General features: G+C 36.3%; 1 protein-coding gene across 3 annotated transcripts in view; it reads right to left on the reverse strand.

Moving 5' to 3' along the window:
- Positions 1-21,159, reverse strand: part of SEMA3D (semaphorin 3D) — a 197,975-nt gene that overhangs the window by 160,049 nt on the left and 16,767 nt on the right. The window contains exon 2 of one of the 3 annotated variants that reach the window (XM_047850421.1): positions 8,359-8,415. The exons of the other annotated variants lie outside the window; for them this stretch is intronic. The gene's annotated coding sequence lies outside the window, so the exon portion shown is untranslated. The remainder of the gene's footprint in view (positions 1-8,358; positions 8,416-21,159) is intronic. 3 annotated transcript variants of the gene reach the window in all.

The following is a 21,159-nucleotide window of genomic DNA, read 5'->3' on the forward strand; positions in this document are numbered from 1 at the left end:
TTGAACTGATCATGTCTATAAAAAATATTGCAAGAGGTATGGACACGGATTATCCAAAGACTGCTGGCCTTGATAAACTATCATGTAAGACTGCCCTCCTTCCGTCACCTCAGTCCAAAGAGATGGCTGCCTGGCTCCTGTTAGCACACAGTGCCTCCTGCTTGCTTCTGACTGCCTGGCCCCCAGGCTGGGATCTCCCCTGCGCCAGGTGAACTGAGATATTCTCGGACGTTATCGACATGAGAGAATTTCTAAATTCCAAACTCTCTTCATGCCCCATTTCCTTAAGACTGTCTAGGATATACATTAAAGCTCAGATAGTAATAACTCGTAGGGGTTGATAATACTTACCTTTTAACCAGACACTTTATTTATTTTGTAAAGGTGGAACAAAACCTGAAAGAAGAGAGGGGAATAGGTAGGGAGCTACACCCTTGGTATCCCATCAAACCTCACACAAATAGCACCATGCGGGGGGTCTGCCACTTGCTCTGTGCCAAGGCTGACCAGACTTTTACTTATTAACACTTCAGAAATGAGCTTGTATGAAATGCACTTGCCTAGTTTATCCGTGTTTTTTATTGCAAATGAAGTAATGGTCAATGTGACAATGATTTGAAATACAGTAGGACCGACTGTTTCCTTGTTAATAGGGAACTAGAAAGGCAGTATAAAGTGTACTTTGTAAATGTACCAGAGAGAACCATAAAACTGAATAAGCCCATTGACGAGAATACAATACAAGGTGATAACTTTAGGTTAGCCCTAAATAATAGACAACCATAAAAAATAATTAGGTTTAAACACATAATCTAGAGAAAAGACTAAAAATCTTTTTCTGGAAAAAAAAAGCATTAATCTAAAGGGAATTTGGCTAAGGTTTAGATTTGCTTAAAAAATATACTTCTCATTTTAAAATATGGCATAGCTTGTCTTTCTACTTATAAGGAATTATGTCATGTTATTATTGGCATTTCCCTTTACGTTTTATCACGCTGATTTCTTTAAAATGATGTAATAGTCTTTCTTATTTTGCAAGTGTTTTTCCAAAATTTTATAATAAAAACTGTCAAATATACATAACAGAAAAGTATACAACAAACATCCATATCCTGATACCTCGATTCCATAAAGTTTTCTATATTCACCTTAATGCATATCTATCCATCCTGCCAAGCCATCTGGTTTTTTTAATGTTTTTCAAAGTGAGGTGAAGATAACAGTACATTTCACCCATAAACACTTTAGCATGACATACTTTTATTTTCCCTTGTAATTTAAAAATATGTTGCTAAGAGATAATGATAATGATGCCTTGCTGTGTGCCGTATCACTAGGAGGCTAGTTAACTTGTCCATTAGAGCTTAGTGCTTATGAGGCTATGGTCTTAGTTTTAATCTCCCTAATGGGTCAATTAGTTATTTTCCATGGGTACATATTAAATCTCTAATCACACTTAGTCAAAGTGAAATTTAATGTATTTTCAACAAGGAAGTAACATGAAAGAGTACACAGATCTTTAGTTACAGGCAAATCTGTGAGCAGCCCCTAGTGATGATGTTAATTAACATATTTTGCGAATGATTCATTTGTATATTCAGTGACTGTGAAACATTTATTATTTGAAAAAGTATAATAAAATAATTATGGCTTATTTACCTTCAAGGTACATCATAGTTACAGATATGAATGCTTTATTTTAGATATTTATTTCTAATGCAGGCTAGCTCTTCAAAAGAATGCAAATTATTGGAGTCTAATATTCCCATAGTGATTTTTGCATCTATCATAGAACAACGAGTAAACAGTCCTTGATTTATCATTAAAAAACAGAGGCACCCAAATCAACAATTTGATGCTGAGCTTTTGAATATATGAATGAGCAGTGTAACTCATCACACGTATACAATTCCCTTTATTTTACCTGATGTGCCTTTAAATCCAAATTTATCTAGATTTATATATATATATATATACACATACATATATATGTATTTATATGTACGTACATATAATTGTACATATGTACAATTTATCTAGATTTATATATATATACATACATATATATGTATTTATATATATGTATGTATATATGTATGTATGTATACGTATATGTGTGTGTGTGTGTGTATATATATATATACATATATATATATGCTTAGAAATGCTACATGTGTACAGAATAAGGCATTAAGATATTTACATTTCATATTATGCCATAAGATAAGTAATTCTTAAGATAATAAGCAGCCTTCAACTTCTATGTATTTCATGGAATGCTGGGGCTGGTTCAACAAATAAATGAATTTTCAAGAGTACATTTCATAATGGTCTCTGGAGAAAAACAAGTCCCTCTTCAAAACTTAGGATCTTGATGAATTCTAATTCGATGTGGAAAAATTTTCAGATGCTTACCCATTTAGGAGCAAACTCCATCCCCTGATGTGTCATTTACATGTCCCTCCAAAGTTACTGCCTACCTGTCATCCATATTCATTCAGTATAAAGAATACATATAAAAAGATAGCAAGCAAAGGTTAAGAAATTGACATTTCTTTATGAAAAGGACCAACCCGTCTACCAAGAAAAATCATTAGCATAAGACATTGTAAAAAGAAAATAGTTGTGCCATGTGAATGTCTCACAGACTACAAAACTTTCATGGAAATTCCCACAGGAAACCTACCACATAAAGCAATGGTTCTAACACATTTTGTTTGGCATAATGATGCCATTAACACTTAGCACTACAGTTCCCAAATGGAAGTCAGTTTGTGTAATGGTTTACTCTTTATAAAGATAAACACAGTAAGTCACTGTGCAGAGGTTGACATGCTTCAGGAATAAACACCACTTTAAACATACACAAAATCTCACAATCCCTGACACAAACCTACTGTTTTAGTCAGTTAAAAAAAAAATCTGAGTTTTAATTCTGTTTTTTCATTTTATAAAAATAAAGATTATTCATTTAAAAAAATGTTTATTTATTTATTTTGAGGGAGAGCAAGCGAGCGAGCAAGCAGGGGAGGGGCAGAGAGAGAGAGGGAGAGAGAGCCCTGACGCAGGGCTCAAACCCACGAACCATGAGATCATGACCTGAGCCGAAATCAAGAATTGGACCCTCAACGGACTTAGCCACCCAGATGCCTCTAAAGATTGTTTCTTAGAGGCCTGGAGGTATAGAGAAAGTCAATACTAAACATATGACCGTAAATAAATAATAATATCAAACAAGGTAACAATTTTGATGTTAATGTTAATATACTGATGCAGGTTAAATGAAAATAACTTGAATGGAAGATTAATACCTTCAGAGTATTAACAGAAAGATTTTTAGTTTATTTCCCCAAGTGAGACGAAGTTCCTAAAAATAGGTTATACAAATATATAAATAAGTTAACAATTTGTATCCCTAAACAGATCTCCACTATATAGTTCATGGATCTTTCCACCACCATTTGACCCTTGCCCCAAACCTTACATATATTATCTAAAGTGCTCACTCTGATATTCTGATATCTGGGTCTTTTGCACTGTGATTCAAGATGATCTGCCATTTATTTTTTTTTTTTAATTTTTCTTTCGCGAGTCTTATAAGTCAATGAAAAGCATCAATTTACAGCTCTATGTGGATCACCATGACTTGGGAAATCAAACCAAACCAACAAACAACAATATCTCTCCTGGCCAGGGGAGTCGTTCCTTCCCCAGCAATATGCTGCCCTCAACTTTTCACTTCAGTTGCAAAACACACAGGTTTGCCACATCGCCTCAGAAGTTTTTCTTTTCTCTTAAAAGCAAAAGCTCAGACTTCCTCAGTCTCTCACAGATTACTTTCACTTACTTCTTTCACCCATTCCCATCAACTGTGCCCATTTTGTCCACCTGCTTTGTTAATTACAGCACTCCTTCACTGCAGCCATTGGATTTTCCCTGGTTGACCTTAGCCTCCATTAATCCCCTTTGGCCACACTTTTTGGCTACCCTTTTTTTCCTACTCACACTAGACCCTAAAGTTAACTTAATTTGACAACAACTGCTCTTTCAACTCAAAATTTTGTAACCAGTTATAAGACTATGAATCAACTGAAGGGATTGTAACCATTAGTTTTCCATACCGCCATCTCCAAATATTCTTTCCATTCCAACAGGCCACAGAAGGGTTTTCAGGAGTCTAGATTAACCATGAAAACATTCCAAGTGGTAAAACTCAATACAACCAATTTCAACCAGCCACTGATTTTAAAGCTAGCTCCCAAAGTCACAGTACCACACTCAAATTTTCTCCATACTTTAATCCTTATTGTCCTTATTATCTATCTAATTCCTGGACTATCACAACATTTCCCAAGCTCATTCTCCAGCCTCCCTCACTTCATTTCTCCATTTGTATACAAACCATATTCATGCTCTGAAGGTGTTTTGATAAAATTCATTGGGTGGGCAATGAGAAGACTTTCACTGTTTAACTACTAACTTTTCAAGTGTTCAGTGTCCTTCCACAATGATCCAAAACTTGATTTGGGATTTATCTCTCACTATTCCTATAGGCTGTGAGTAAAATGCTATCTTGGTCTCACTTAATCATATTTTTGAACCATGGTCTTGCTATGTATGAAGACACAAGTGACAGAATGTATGTGATTGGATGTAGCTGCACAGTAATCTCTGTGAGAGCAGGTCAAGAATACAGGTGCTGCATTCTCTCCCTCACACTAATCTGCAGATGATAGGACTTCAGTAACCATCACATGACTGGAGGAAAGAAGGGGAAAAGGCAGGAAAGAATGAAGTGAAGGGAGGAAAGAAGGAAGGAAGGAAGGAAGGAAGGAAGGAAAAAAAGAAAGAAAGAAAGAAAGAAAGAAAGAAAGAAAGAAAGAAAGAAAGAAAGAAAATTCTAATTTTAAAAACACAAGCCATCATTTACATTATAACTGTTCCAGAGATACCATACCTATCAAGTATTTCCCCAAAATATATAATTTATGGATAAAAAAACTGAACTGAATGCTATTTTATTAAGTTGCAAAGACTAGTGTTAAAAAATAACTCATAGCTCTATTCTCTGATCAACTGTGATAAAATTAAATTTTCAAGACTAACAGATTAATGCCAAACCACTTATCAATTTGCTTTCAAAAAAAACAAAAAAAGTAAGACATTAGATAAACAGAAGGGAATAAGTGTATCCTTTCTCAAGGATGTGTGAAAGAAGCTGATGTGTTTTTTTAATTTTTTTTTAATTTAATGTTTATCTATTTTGAGACAGAGAGAGAGAGCAGAGCAGCAGAGGGACAAGGAGAGAGGGAGACACACAATCTGAACCAGGCTCTAGGCTCTGAGCTGTCAGCACAGGGACTGATGCCGGGCTCAAACTCACGAGCCATGAGATCATGACCTGAGCCGAGGTCGGACGCTTAACCGACTGAACCACCCAGGCGCCCCAAGAAGTTGATGTATTTAAGAGATGGATGCATATGCGGTCAGAGTGGCAGAGGTGGCTATTAAGCATGAGCATGAAATCGTGGGACCGGATGCTGGGTTAGAATCAAGAAAAAGAGAGAAAGAGGGAAATAAACAGATGAATTAGATCATAAGTCAGGCGGGAGGAGTACAATAAAAACTATAAGAACCAACAGAGACAGAGTTATAGTGAGAGCTCCAGAGCAAGAAAATGCGTGAGAGAGATTGAGATTTCACTCTGGAAAAGGGCTTAGCGAGGAGGGAGTTACAGGACAAGAGGGGAGATGCAGCTTGCTGACTTTGCCTGTAGAGACAGGCATGGTCTCTGTAATGAGTACCTCAGGGAATAAAAAGGCATCATAGCAGCGCTGGAGGCCACAGCACCCTCTTAGACAGGACTGGTGGGATTGCACCTGGTGTTCAGACTCAGGGACCTCATTATCCAAAAGGTGAAGAGAAGCTGGAAGGAGTTCAGAGACATGATGGAAGAATGATTAAGATGCGGAGAAAAATGATTTACGATGCAAGATTAAAGCACTAAACAAGCAGTAAGTTTGGCTGAGCCACAAGTTGATGGGCAAAGGAGCTATCTATAAACAGACAAAAGACATAAATAACCTAGAGGAAAAACATTATTACGGAACCTGGTACCAGGAGGAGCGGTTTATGGAGAACAATTGTAATAAGGCAGAAAAGAAGACAACCCTAAGTTACGAAGGGAAGCATAAACATACAAGAGATAAATCTGCTTGCCTGATAATGGAACAGGGCACTATCCTGGGAAATAGCTGATATCGGTCTGTATGTACAAGATACAACCAACTGGACCACACAGATGTTACCACGATTCTAGAAGACACAATCAACAGAATAAAGAAATATCAGAACCATACTAACAATTTGAGCTCGGTTCTCAAAAGACTCAAAAATTTAGCTTCAACCTCTATAATTTGTTCCTACGATGGCCTTATTAATTAATGACTTGAAATGTAAAGTAATTGAGCAGCTTCTAGAAAGGAATAAAATGGGGTAAGTCCTTTACTGCTGCTTCCAGTTAGTCTATGTGTTGGTTTGCAATATGGTCTTTTTAAAGATTAAAACATAAATGAATCACTTATATAATTAGACACGTGGGCAGATATAAAACCTTGAAATCATCATCCCTGTGGGAGTGAGACAGCTCCTCACAGAAGGAAACAGAGGATTCCCAGGTGGAACTTCATCCATAATACCACACACTGCTGCATGCCCGTGGAGACCATCTGTGTCTTCCCTATGAATCACACCGGGATACCCATCCTATCACAAGTTTCTTTTATTAAATAAAATCAGTGGTGGGCACCTGGGTGGCTCAGTCGGTTAAGCATCCGACTTCACCTTAGGTCATGATCTCATGGTCCATGAGTTTGAGCCCCGCGTCGGGCTCGTGGTGACAGCTGAAAGCCTTGAGCCTGCTTCGGATTCTGTGTCTCCCTCTCTCTCTCTGCCCCTCCCCTGCTCGCTCTCTGTCTCTCTGTCTCAAAAGAAATAAGCATTAAAAAAAAATTAAATAAAACCCATGGCACAGATTTCAATATTTGAGGAAAACTCCTGATGCTCAAAAGAAAACGGAATCAAATAAAATTCTGATACTGACGGGAGTCATATTTCCCATGTTTTCATCAAAATTTTTTACGTGCTTGACAACTTGAATCTCTGCGCTTTAAGAATCATCTGTACCTGTTGGATGGCAATTTCCAATTTGTAAAACACATGTATGCTTCTTAGCCCACTTGAACCTCACCCCTGAAGTTAGGTATTATTAATTCCCCACTTTATAAATAACAAAGCTGAGAAGAGAAGTTACTCAGAAGCCAAAGTCAGGCTGACAAGAACCACCAGTAGCAAAGACCGGCATCTTCTGACTGCATGGCCTGTGATCTATCCACCACACTGTATTTCTTATATGATTCCTATCCTCAATCACAGACCATGTCGGGCTCTGTGTGGACCATTTGGAACCTGGTTGGGATTTTCGGTCTCCCTCTCTTTCTCTGCCCCTCCCCACTTGTGTTGTCTCTGTCTCTCTCAAAATAAATAAACTTAAAAAAATTTTTTTAAAATAAATAAATAAATAAATAAATAAATAAATAAATAAAACAAAACTTAGTTGCTTAAGTTTCCAGAAGGGCATATCATAGTTGATTAAAATACAGCTCTTGCCACAGTGGAACAAGATGGTGGAAGGCTCAGGTATATTTCAGCATTTGGAACAAGAGGACATTCTGATGTGAAGTTGGGTGGAGAGAAAACAACGTGGCAGAGGTATACGAGGAGGGTGAGGCGCAACTTGAGGAAGAAGAATGTGGAAAAATAGTGGAAGCTCTGTCAAGTTTCCAGGAACTGAAAAACAAGCACATGCACAAAAAGAGACTTGGCAACTTCTTCCCAAATGCACCAAGGAGCAATCTGCAGAACAGAAGGTTCCAGTAGCCGAGAGGAAATACACTTAGCAGAGGCAAACATCATCTTGGAACCGGCTGAAAGGAAAATAACATTCAAAAAGCTCAGATTCCTTGGAAGACAGAAGTAAAGGAACTGGGTCAACTATGGAATGTCACAGGACAGAGGTTTAGAGGCTGAGGATATCCCAAGCAGTGAGCTAATGACCTGGAAAGGTCTGAGAGGCCAGGGACAGGAGAGGGAAAAGCAGTATATTCTCAAATGGTAATTTACATTTTGAAGGGAAGGGGAAAATTTCTAAAAGAAACATGCAGAAATTAAAATAGAGAAAGAACAAAGACAAAATTAAAAGACAGCCTTTGAAAGTGCCTAAGAAAGTAAGTTAATATTTGTGCATTTGAGAGCCTGAGCTCTGGAATCAAACCGCCTGGGTCTACATCCCATCTTTACCTCTTAGGAGGGAACTTGGGCGAGTTATTTAATCTCTTTGTGCCTCACATGACTCACCTGCGAAAAGCAGAAAATAGTATCAGTCACTACACAGTAGAGTAATAACTCAGTTAGAAAATTCTTGCAAAGAACACAGTGCTTATGAGAGTAAACAGTAAAATAAAGCTAAACTTCAAAAATCATAAGTATTTAGAATAGTTGAAAATAAGAAATGAAATCTGAAAATTAAAAAAAAAAACAGAAAAAAAACAAAGGCTATCTATAAAAATGGTAAGCCTCACTGGAAAATAAATAAGAAAGAATCAAGTGTCCAACAGAAAGGAAATATAAAGAGAACGAGAAAGATGAAGATTAAGGCTACTCTTTTTGAATGTAATGAAAAAATGAGAGATGTTACTTAAAATTTATCTAATCCAAGGCAATTTATTATGAAAAATGTAAATTCATGGAAAATGGGCAATGCAGCCCCTTATTTCTGAAAGAACCAATTCAGAAATCCAGCTTCAATCATCCAGAGGCACCCTTCTTCTCATTCCCAGAATTGCCTTCAACTAGCCAAGTGTTTCAATCCTGATTCAAGTAAATAATCAAGCATTTCATGTTGGAACGCCCTTTCAAAAATACTAAAGAAAAGTAATTGTGCCTATCTTCCAAATATAAATTGAATTAAGTCACAGATGCTTGTTCTAACAAAGAAGTCTTAAGCTTTCACTATATTTACTTTTTAAATGGAACAATCAATAGAAACAATGACCAAAATTTTTGACTGCCCACTGTGTGTTAAAGCCAACATATTTCATTTCAAGCTCCTATAGGTAGATACTATTTTTAACCCAAATTAGCGTGAGAAAAAGTTGATATTCAGAGCAGCTAAACTAGCATTCCAGGTAATATAGTCCATCAGTAGTAGAGTGGATTTCAGTTAAGGTCTATCTAAAGTAAAATACTGCTCTTTTTACAATGTTTCTATATGAAAATCATTCTTGAATAAATAACTTGAACTGAGCCAACACACCACATGATGCCAATCATCCCAGATTTAAAGTAGTTATTTAAACCAGTATTTTTTAAATGATTTTTAATTTTGGCCAAAAAAAAAAACATGAAATTTACCATCATAGCCATTTTTAAGCGTATAATTCAGTAGCACTATGCATATCCACCTTGTTGCGCAAGAAATCTCCAGAACCTTTTCATCCTATAAAACTGAAACTCTTTACTGATTGAACAAGTCCCCATTTCTCCCTGCCCCTAATCCTTGAAACCACTATTTTTCTACTTTGTATTTCTATGAGTCTGACTACCTTAGATACCTCATATAAAAGGAATCATATAGAATTTCTCTTTTTGCGACTAGATTATTTCACTTAGCATAATGCCTTCAGGGTTTATCCATGTTGTAGCATGTAACAGGATTTCCTTTTTTTTTTTTTTTTTTTTTAAGGCTGAAGAGTTTTTCACTGCATATACATACCACATTTTCTTTGGCCATTTATTATGAACAATGCTGCAGTGAACATGGATATGAAAATATCTCTTTGAGATCTTGTTTTCAAGTCTTTTGGACACATATCTAGAAGTGGAATTGCAGCATCATGTTGTAATTATATTTTCCATTTTTTTATGGAAACTCCATACTATTATCTTAAGCTGCTGACCATTTTACATTTCCATCAACAGTGCACAGGTTCCAATTTCTCCATACCCGCACCAACACTTGTTATTTTTTGTTGTTTGGATTGCAGCCCTCTTAATGGGTGTGAAGGGATAGCTCATTATGGTTTTGATTTGAATTTCTCGATTGATCAGTGATGTTGAGCATCTTCTCATATGCTTGTTAACCATTTTTCTATCTTCTTTGGAGAAATGTCTATTCCAGTCTTTTGCTCATTTTTTTCAATCAATTTATGACTTCTACTGTTGTTACTGAGTTATAGCAGTCCTTTATGTATTCTGAATGTTAACCCTTTTTCAGATATATGATTTGTAATTAGTCTCTCCCATTTCACAGGCAGCTTTTTCATCTGTTGTCTCCTTTGATGGACAGAAGTGTTTACGTTTGATATAAACAAAACCAGTAAATTTTTACCCCAACCTGTGTCTATCTATCTAACTCTTGTGAATATGGGCAACCAAATTTCATGAAAACCAAGAAGATAGACAGAATTTTTGAACCACTTAGATTTTAAAAAGTAATTGCAAGGGGAAAAAAATGCCCTTAATAATTTTTAGTTCTCATAGTCTGAGCATGTCACCAAGCTGTATTTGATTTTCATGTTTAAAGATGCCTGGACTTTTTTCATACAACACAGCTTCTAAATATAAGCCAATTACTTCATCTGTTCTGAAGTGAAGAAACAATGACTTGATCCAAAGTAGAAGGAAATTTCAGTGTTACATGTTGAGAGACTAAATGTCAGCCCTCAATCAATGTGGCATATAAACTCTGTAGAGTGCATATAACATATTACTTTCGGAAATTTTCAGGATAATATTTGATAGTATAAAATTTTAACTTTAAATGCTGATTTTAGAATGCAGAACCTATGTAAGATTCAACTCTACTGTATTTTGTTTACATCTGGCCAATAAAATGTGGTCCTTTGCTCAGGGAGATAACAATGTAATTTTTAAAAATGTACACAAACAGCTGTATTTTGAGCAGAATGTAAATGCTATAAAAGATATAAATATAAATGAAATCGTTACAAAACCTTGTCTTGATTGAGATGGGAAGGGAATGGAGTGGAATCAATGACAATTCATAGTAGGGATGTCATTTAAGCTGGAATTTGAAAGTAAAATTTCAAGAGACACTTAAGATATGACAAAAGAAGAGAAGTGATGTCATAGTTTTATGTGGCTAAAATCGCATGATCTAAGCTGCAAAGTCAGATTACAGCCAAAGGCATTTAGACTGGATTCTGTTATCACTTAGGGCATGGATTAAATGACAACAGTGGCATCTGAGAATGGTTGATAATGAGGGGATCACATTATCAGGAGAAAACCACGCCTTGCCCAGAATGGTTTCATTTCTTGTGGTTTTTCAGTAACTTGATACATATATACATCAATACCTAAAAATTCACTTATTAAGTCCACTTCAGGTCACTCTCTTTAAACAAAACAAGAGCCTCGACCATTCCTGATCCCTCTCATATAAAATAGGAACAAATGTGTGATGTAGGAATTGCAAATTATGAAGAGAATACGTGCTTGAAAAGAAATATGTAGAGATACATAGAGATATATGGATATATGTCAAAGGAAAATCCTAACTGGTTCACAATTAAAAAAAAATGTATTATCTCCATAACATAAAATTACATATTACATGCTTCAGTAGTTTGTTTTTTTTTTAAATTTAATGTTTATTTATTTTTGAGAGACAAAGAGCGTTAACAGGGGAGGGGCAGAGAGACAGAGAGGCACAGAATCCAAAGCAGGCTCCAGGTTCTGAGCTGTCAGCACAGAGCCCAATGTGGAGCTCAAACTCACGAACCATAAGATCAAGACCTGAGCTGAAGCCAGACACCTAACCAACTAAGCCATCCTGGTTCCCCCACTTCGGTTGTTTTTAATCAACAGAAAAAGGTGCCAAGAAAATGATTAACAACATAAGCGAATTTAATAACTATGAATATCTAATTTGGTTCAAATGGGTTTGCTTTCACTTTTATCCAATGCAAGATTTCATATACATAGTTATACACATACACACCTATATGTGCACACCTAATGCTTAATGTTTTAGCTTTGCTTAAATTATATATTTTTCTGAAAGACCTTGATCTTGCAAAATACAGTGTTCTTACCCAAGATAGAGGTTTTAGAATGCAACATCCTAAATTTGTTAGGGTTTAGGATTAAATGAGAACAGAAATATGAGTTAGGAGACTATTAAAATAATTCAGGCAAAAGATCATGAAGGTTTGAATCATGATGTTGGCAGTGAGAATGGAAAGGAGGGAAATTTTAAAAAAATCTTGATGAACTAAGTGGAAATAGAGAGCAGGGGAAAGTGATCATAATAGCAGCTAGCACTTATGCAGGGATAACTACAGAACAGACATTATCCTAAACTGTGAATCCACTGATTTATTTAATCCCCACAGTAAACCTATTAAATACTCTCATTACCCTGTTTTATAGATGTGGAAATTAAGAGGGCTAAAATAAGGTGTCCTAAGCTATAAGCCAATAAATGACAGTCAGGATGAGAACACAGGCTGACTAAACCCAAAACACATGTTCTACATTACCTCAGAGATGCCTATTGTATGAAATTCAGATTATTTATTGTGGTAAATAAATGGGATTTATTTATTTGTGGTACAGAAACAAAGAAAAGAGGTTAAGAAGTTTGGTAAAGAAAACAAAATATTAAAAATTCGTGTTTTATTTTACACATTTGTGTTTGAAGGCCAGAAAGATATGTAGATTAGAAAAAAAAAGACAAGGAGGTTTTGTACAAGAGGATATAACAGATTATGACCAAAGCAACTGATCGTACCACTGTCTGATGAATGGTGTACAGGTGCTGTGAACTTGAGGATAAATTATCAAATTTTCCAAAGTTGGATGAAAAATGTCCTGAAATCAACACAAATGAATTGGCTCTAGGGAAATATCTACCAACCGTGGCTGGTGAAGCAGAAGTATTTCATTAGATACAGGTAAATAGAAACCACCATGGAGAAGGTAGAGCACAAACAAGATTATGCATCATTACGTAGGAAACGACATCAACCACATCAAGGCACGAGATGTTACAACAGGCTTTTTTTTTTTTTTTTTGGTAGCTTAAAATGCCTGATCTAGAGACCTAGACTGGATACATGGACAGGTGAGACCAAGAATGCCTGGAAATATGGAGGGCAGTCAAGGGTGGAGATATTCTAAAGGAGACACAAATAATTTCAGTCCGGGTGAAGAAAAGAAATAAAAGAGCTAGAATAGGAGTTTCAATAATTAAAAGTTTTCACCTTTAGAAGATAGCAAACTTTTCCATGAAGGTGATACTATTGTTGGAGATCCATTTGTTTATATATTAGTGAGAATATGATTATTTCCGCCTAAAATTCCCTAGATTTGTTTTTATGCTACCATAGAAATATCCTCAGGAAGAGTTACTAGTATTTGAGCTCTACCTGTATAGAGATACAATCAAAAGACCAATACATATAAGAAGGAAGAATGTATTTTCACATCTATTCACCAGTTAAAAAAAACAAAGCAAAGCAAAACAAAACAAAAAAACCCAAACATATAAAACCGGGAATTATCATTCCAGGAAGGTTGGAATTTCCCTCTACAGGAAAATATCCACAACTGAAAGATGAAATGCAATAAATAAATACATGATTAAGAGAAAAATAAGACTGCACATCTGCTTCCTGGTAGAATTATGATGAATACATTGGGAAATGTTGCTTTTGGTTTCTATTATTAAAGGTGACCACATCAAGAAAGCATGAGATTATGTAAAAACGTTATCTTTCTTTGTTCACACCCTGATGATAAATGGCAAGTAGCAACACTTTAGGTAAGTCTACACTTCCTACAAAGAGCTATAAACAACAAACCAATAGCCGCACTGCGTCATGTTAACATGAGTATATCGGATGAGGACATTTATTTTGGATTAAAGTCTATACTACAGTTGAACAGTTTAATACCATTTTGTACCAGAGCTTCTTATTTTAAAAAAATGTGGAAAGGGATGCATGTCTGCCCACATAATCTACCCATTACTAATCTATCCATTAGCATTTTGGGGTGGGGGATGAGTACAGTTAGACATCAGACCTACACCAGACCCAGAGGGAGCTTCATCCTTTCTACAAGCTACTCAGAACGAATTGTACAGGAAATGACCAACAGCAAATATTATACAACTTCTAACAATGTTTAAGTATGATCTTTTTTTTTTATTATTTTAAAATAGCGGAGCAACTACTAAAAGCCTCTCACATGATTTATAGAATGTGCATGGTGTGAAATGCCTTCAAATTAAATCTAACTCTCATTTAGGTTTCTTGAATGATGAAGTTACCCTAAAACTGATAGGTAACAACAACTTAAGTCGAGGGTAAGCTCAGAAAGAAAAAGAAAGCAAATCAAAAACTTTGTACTTTTTTGGGTTGTCTGGGAGAATCCTCCTGAATGTCCTAAACCAATAAGGGCATTGCAAGGGACACTTCAGACATTCATCCTGTAGAAGAATCATTCATTCACTTAATACTTACTGAACATCTGCTATATATTGATTAGCCGTAGTGATAACATGGTGATTCAGGCCTATTCCAGCCCTCATCAAGCTTACATTATAATAGAGGACACAGACTAGAAAACAGGCAATTCCACAGGATGTTTTAAATGGGAGAAGAGAGTTTGATTCTACACGTGCCTTCATGTTATTTAGTCTTGTCGTAAAGATGATATGAAACACTAAGATTGCCCTTGCTTGCCCCAGTGCCCTGATTCTTTTGTAATATTTTGAAAATTTATTTAATAAGTTCCCAAAACTTTATTAACACTTTGTGCCTATCATCTACCATGTTAGTCTTATATATACACAAACATATATAAAAGGCATTGTATGCATAATATAAAGTATATGTAATCACACAGAGTATAGGTAATACATAAGTAATCTCTTATATGCTAAAGGATTAACATGTTGTAATATATATATATATATATATATATATATATATATATGCACATTTATAGAGATTTTAGGGGAGGAAAAATAATTTTCCCTCTGTCCTTCTTGGTTCTTGGCTAAGATTACCCTGTAAATAAAATAATAAAAAGACAGATTAACAGAAAAACCAACATAAATTTAATAACTTGTATACCTCCTGTATACATGGGATATAGCCAGGAAAACTGTGTAACTCCCTAAATGGCCCAAGCCACCACCTTAAAAACTATCTCCATGTAAAGGTAAAAGAAACTGCTGCAGGGGGCAGCTAAGGGAGGTTACCAGGAAAAGCACAGGAAACAAGGGTATGGTTGTTATGCAGCTTTAAGTGCAAGCCTTCTCCACTGATAAGAGCTTCCAAGAGATTTAGTCATCCGCCTCTTCAAGAGGAGACAGGGAGGCACCTGTACAAATGGAGATGTCCCTAATAAAAATAAATTTCTCTTACAAAAGGATAACCTCTAGGTTTTCAGAGTTTCTCCTGAATCTGCCATCTCTTAAAAATAACCAGGTCAAGATAATCCTTACACCAAAGAGGCATATTTTGGGGTGAAATATTTTGCTTCCCTTCAAATATATGCATACATATGTATATCCAAGAGTGTGTATACACAAACATATAGATAGAAAATTCTATAATGTTAATAACAGGTACACATTTATAAGTATACTCCCCCCACCCCTTTTTTTTCTTTTTAAATAATGAAAAGTAGCTAGGGAGAGACCAGATCAAGGGCAGCTCTAAACCTTTGGAGGTCATAAGCAGGATAAGAGTCTTTGGTTATCGGACAAGAAAATATTTTGTTCTTTTGGAAACAGTCACCTTTATGGACTACTCATCATCACCTTGCTTAGGTCTAAATGTCAACAATTCTGGTAGAACACACTACATTTCTTTTCTAAATTATTTGTTGACATCTGGGGCACGTGGGTGGCTCAGTCAGTTAAGCGCCCAGCTCTTGACTTGGCTCAGGTCATGATCCTCAAGGTTCTTCCTGAGTTTGAGCTCCGAATCGGGCTCTGAGCTGATGGAGCAGAGCCTGCTTGGGATTCTCTCTCTTTCTGTCTCTCTGCCCCTCTCCTGCTCACATGATCTCTCTCAAAATAAATAAATAAAACTTTAAATTATTTGTCACTATCTGTAAGAAGGAGGATGCTTTCCCTGCTAGGAGTAAAGAGACTTCAGTTACACTCTCAGCTTGGTAGCTACTCAGTTGTACGTTTCCGAACACGCTACAATTTTTCTTGCACACGTGGGCGGGGCTATTCCTCTGCAAACATTCAACACTGATCTTAGAATACAGAAGTTGTTCTTTCATGTTTAAGGAAGGAAGAACAGAAAGTAAAGAGGAAGGGGAGAATTCGCATTTCTTCATCCTCAATCTTCTCTATAAAATGAAGAAATTGGACTAGGCATTCTCTCAGGTTTTTTTTTTTTTCCTGAAATATCATGAGTGTATGAGACAAATGAGACAAAAATTATTTTACTATTTTATTATTGTGATTATTATTTTTTTTTAAATAGAGAGATTTCCAATTAAACATTCTGAGACTACCAGTTTATCAGGCTTATGCTCTGATTATTTCCAAGGCTGGAATTAAAACAAACTAAATCGCACAAAAAACAAAATACAAACAAAATCCCTCAGGTACTAGTCCTGTTAAATAAGTTTTAACAAAATACACATGTTGAAAAACCGGATATGCACAAATACAATATATTTGGACTGTAATACAGAACTTTAGGAACGCTATTCTCTGAACACTAACAGGTTGTCTGTTACTCTCACAAAGCATTTTCTGTTGTTAACATTATTCTGAATGTAGGTAATCTAAAGTCAAAATAAACTGATATTCAGGATAGTATGCTTGGCACATTTTCCTAGCTTATTAACTTAATGGTACATAAAGCTATAAAAACCTCATCCTAGTACCTAACATTTTTTAAATAAATAACTGCTGCTATCTGGTGAGAATTATTTTAGATTCCTTGATTGAAAGAGAGAGAATCAATCTAAGACTCCTTGATACTTTCCCACTAAAACAGAGAAAGAACAGCTGACGTATAGAATTCCATTATTTAAACAAAATACTATTTTGCTGATGCTACATGTGACTTGGGATCTTATTTTTGGCTCTTACGATTCAACTTTGATTTTTGTTTTCAATTGCAATTACAAATCAACAAAGATTGATTTCTAAGCTAGATGTCAAGGAGAACGAATATAAGATATGAACAAAGTCTCTACCCTAAGGAGCTGCTAGTTTGTAAGGTATATAAAATGTATCCAGGGGTACCTGGGTGGCTCAGTTGGTTGGGGGTCCAACTTCAGCTCAGGTCATCATCTCACGGTTCCTGAGTTCAAGCCCCACGTAGGACTCTGTGCTGACAGCTCAGAGCCTGGAGCCTGCTTCAGATTCTGTGTCTCCCTCTCTCTCTGTCCCATCCCCACTTCCGCTCACTCTCTGTCCCTCAAAAATGAATAAACGTTAAAAAAATTTTTTAATGTATCCAGATAAATTAATTTTAAATTTAAGTAATTTGTTATAAAATGTGAATCTATGTGACAGAGAAAATAAGTTACTGAACTTATTTATGTTTTGTGAATTGTTACATTGATGAAGAAACTGAGATCTGAATTAGTTTTTGAAAATGGACAGGATGGGGCATCTGGGTAGCTCAGTCAGTTAAGCGTCCGACTTCGGCTCAGGTCATGATCTCTTGGTTTGTGAGTTCGAGGCCCGTGTCGAGAGCCTGGAGCCTGCTTTGGATTCTGTGTCTCCCTCTCTCTCTGCCCCTCCCCTGCTCATGCTCTGTCTCTCTCTGTTTCAAAAATAAAAATAAATAAAAATAAAAAGTAAAAAAAAGAAAGAAAATGGACAGGTTACTAAGAGATTAAAAAAAAAGACAAAAGGAAGGAACTTCACTCAGGATGAACAGCATGAGCAACACTGGACGTGAAATTTTAAACATATATAACAACAAACTAAGGATTTACTATTTTATTTCACCAACTATTTAGTTAATTTTGTCATAGGCTTCTATTTCCCATTCTGTGATATCTCCCTTAAAGTTTCTATCTATACAAGGTCTCCATCCTCTCTATCTAAAGATTATTTCAGTAACCTAAAAAATTCAACTTCCTTTAGCAGGAAAAAATTCATTAGGTATTCTATATCCTGCAGGAATTAAGTCTGACCTCAGACCTTCTATGTGGGAAGATACTACTTGTTTTTTTGTGAATTCCGGGAACAATATACATTCATTTCAAAAAGTGTAACATCAATGGGAAAGTTTGAAGGTTAACAAATCTAGGTCCTGAGAGGAATATAAAACAGTTCCAAGTCAGGATGAGTGAAAGTTCTCATTATAATAAAATGCTTCGAGTATATAATAGGGCAAAACCATGAAATGCACAAGTAATGAACAAAGTACACAAATTACAAAAAGTCTGATATAATAGTCTGGTGTTCCCCTGGTACCCTTATTTTCTATTCTCATCACCATTGTGTGAATTCAGCCCTTATTACATCCATGAAAAGTCTCTTAACTGGTCTCCTTGAAAACTATTCCTAGGTCTATCTTCCTAAAACACTAAGACTTGGGTTATTTCATGGTTCAAACATGTTTAGTGGCTCCCAATTGCCTACAGAGTAAGATCCAAACTCTGCACCTTGGCACCTCAAGGCTTTTGCAACTAATAGAACAGCTTACTGTATATATTGTACACTGTATACATTTGAGAAAAAATCAAACTCTTAGTGTTGGTTTGTTTAGATAACAATGGTGTCAGGAACTGGGCGAGGTTCTTTATCTACATTTTCTCATCCAATACTCACATGTGTTTTGGATGTAAGGCTGTCATTTACTCCACTTCAAATACAAGTATACCAAAGTTGATCAGGTTAAAAAACTTCCCAAGTTTTCCCAAATAATAAATTGTGACTTCAGAGTGTACTCCTTTTCCACAATATAGTGTAAACACTGATGTGTACAAAATCACACCCACAATGGGAGAAAACATATGGTGAGATCATTCTAAGAATCTAAACTCCTTACTAAGTGGATGATTGACAGCCTTAGACTAGCGTCTACTGGAAAAAGCACTGGCTAAGTGACCAAAACCAGGGGAGGGGTCAGGGTTAATAATTTATGTGTCTTCCCCATCTACATAATAACTGGAATGAGTACAGTGAATGGATCCGTGAGAAGAGCCTGTAGCAAGAAAAGGCAGCTGTAAGCAAAGAGGCAAATTCAGTTAGTGGGAGGAAGAGAAAGGGGAACCATGAAGGGGGTAAAGAAGGAGCAGTCAGATACAATCAAGGAATTATAGAGGCCCCCAAATAACAACCTGCATAGCAGCCCAAAGGTTTTCTCACCTTCCCTACCTGTCTTCAAACCGGAGCTACAGACCTGGAAAAAGAATCATCGCCTTGTCCCAGATCACTGCTTTTCTAGTGACCCTGGAACTAACTGGAAAGCCCACTATTAGCCTGGCTGGTCCCTATGAATGACATCTAAAAGTAATCATCTGAAAAGAAACCCCCCTTGCCCTAGCAAAATATTTATAAATTATCGCCTTCACTTGAAATTCCATCAACAGATAAACCAGCAGATTCATAAGCATTTATTCATGAAAGTAATTAAAAAACAATAAGGGGGTGCCGGGGTGGCTTAGTCGGTTAAGCACCTGACTCTTAATTTTGGCTCAGGTCATGATCTTGAGGTTTGTGAGATGGAGTCCCACATCAGACTCTGCACTGATAGCGTGGAGCCTGCTCGGGAGTCTCTTTCTCTCTTTCTCTCTCTCTCTCTCTTTCTCTCTCTCTCTCTCTCTCTCTCTCTCTCCCCCTCCCTCCCTCCCTCTAGCCCTCTCTCCCCCCCCCCAAAATAAACATTAAAAAAAAAGCAACAAGAATAAGAGAAATTTTTAAAAATAACACAAGCTAAATTGACTCTTTATTCTTTAAAATTATTCCTTCTCTTGATTTCCTCTAACAAAATTATCCTTAAGAAGTCATAGAATAGAAAATGCCACATTCTAGGGGCGCCTGGGTGGCTCAGTCAGTTAAGCGTCTGACTTCAGCTCAGGTCATGATCTCACAGTTCATGGGTTCAAGCCCTGCGTCAGACTCTGGGCTGTCAGCTCAGAGCCTGGAGCCTGCTTCAGATTGTGTGTCTCCCTCTCTCTCTACCCCTCCCCCGCTTGTGCTCTGTCTCTCTCTGTCTCTCAAAAATAAATAAAAACTTTAAAAAAATTAAAAAAAGAAAATGCCACATTCTAAAGGTGTATATAGAAAGAATGATATATAGAGAGAGATCAGCTTTATGATTGTTTAGAAAATATTTAGAAATTATTTCAAATAAATCCTATTTATCCTATCTCCAAGACATTTTATTTCCTGTGAAATAGAATATGGTTTTATAAATTATTATTAATGTAAGATGCGGAATTAATATAAGAAATATAAATAATTTATAAATTATTATGAATATAAGCCTATCGATGAAGATTCATATACAGAAGTGACAACTAAAGGAATAGACTAATCTGAAACAATATCAACAAAGGCATCAGAAAAGTATTTTCCCGTAAAACATTATTCAGTTTCACTTCCACTTGCGCAGAAGCTGAAGTGACCTTTAAGTTCAATTTCTGGAAACTATCATTGATTAACATACTTGCTGTTTCTATTAGATTATTCCAGAGAACAGCCAAGTGGATGAGGCAACATGAGACTGAGACGCTCTCCGCATGTTAGATTGCTTGCATTGAGATGCAGGCATCACTCCTTTATCGCTGGGCTCTTCCTAAACTTCCTCTTTGAGAGATAGGGCTTAGCTCCCCTTAGTGAACTTCATCCTTAAGTGCTGTATTACAGGTTTCTGCAAGGTCCCCTGAAGTGCAACATTTAGGGAATAGGGATCCAGGGCTCTCTTAGTAGTTAAATAGCTCAAATAGACCAAGTTCACCACTGGTATGTGGTCTGGAAAAGGTCTAGTCTCTGGACATGAGGCTGAAATACAAGAAAATGTTGCTGGGCCAATTTCCAGCTCTTCTAGTGGAGGACAGTGAATTAGATCACTT

Source organism: Prionailurus viverrinus, chromosome A2 (assembly GCF_022837055.1).
Source record: "Prionailurus viverrinus isolate Anna chromosome A2, UM_Priviv_1.0, whole genome shotgun sequence".
Lineage (NCBI taxonomy): Eukaryota > Metazoa > Chordata > Mammalia > Carnivora > Felidae > Prionailurus > Prionailurus viverrinus.